This window comes from Microtus ochrogaster, chromosome 10, assembly GCF_000317375.1.
Source record: "Microtus ochrogaster isolate Prairie Vole_2 chromosome 10, MicOch1.0, whole genome shotgun sequence".
Taxonomy (NCBI): Eukaryota; Metazoa; Chordata; class Mammalia; order Rodentia; family Cricetidae; genus Microtus; species Microtus ochrogaster.
Genome location: NC_022016.1, coordinates 61788193 through 61788802, shown reverse-complemented (window position 1 = coordinate 61788802; position 610 = coordinate 61788193). Strand labels below are relative to the sequence as shown.

General features: G+C 49.7%; 1 pseudogene; it reads right to left on the bottom strand.

Moving 5' to 3' along the window:
- Positions 1–375, bottom strand: part of LOC101979389 — a 3901-nt pseudogene extending 3526 nt beyond the window's left edge.
- Positions 376–610: the final 235 nt, after the last annotated feature.

The following is a 610-nucleotide window of genomic DNA, read 5'->3' as shown; positions in this document are numbered from 1 at the left end:
CCTTTAAGAGACAAGCCACACCTACCCCCCTACCCTGTCCACCACCCAGGTAGGCAGATCTTTCTTCTGCTTCCAGCCTGAGCTCTCTTCCTTTTCAGTCTCTCTCCAAAAGAGGTAGCTGCTGCCATGACTCTTCTCTTCTCCTTCACTTCCCCCCTCTCTCTTTCTTTCCTTGCCCCCCTTCTTCTTCCCTTTCCCCTTCCCTTCCATAACCCACTAAGTAAATATCCAACCTCATTCTTCATGGCATGCCTATCTGTCTGTCTCTCACCCACTGCAGCTGCAGCTCCTCCTGGGACTGGCTACCCCACCACACAGCTCTCACCCGCTACACGGCTACCTACCTGGGACCCGGCTGCCTTCGTGGCCTGTCATGGTCTCATGGCCTGCTGCCCACTACCACCACTCAGGGACCTGCAGTCTTTCTGCAGTATTTTATTTTTACCATAACAAGTACTAAATTCTGAACTCAGGCCCTCTGGAAGAACAGAATGTGCTGCTCTTAACCTTTGAGTTAGCTCTGCAGTCTTTTCTTTTTTCTCCTTCTTGTCCTCCTCCTCCCCAATCCTTGCTTGCTTGCTTTCTTTCATATTTATTTATTTATTTATAG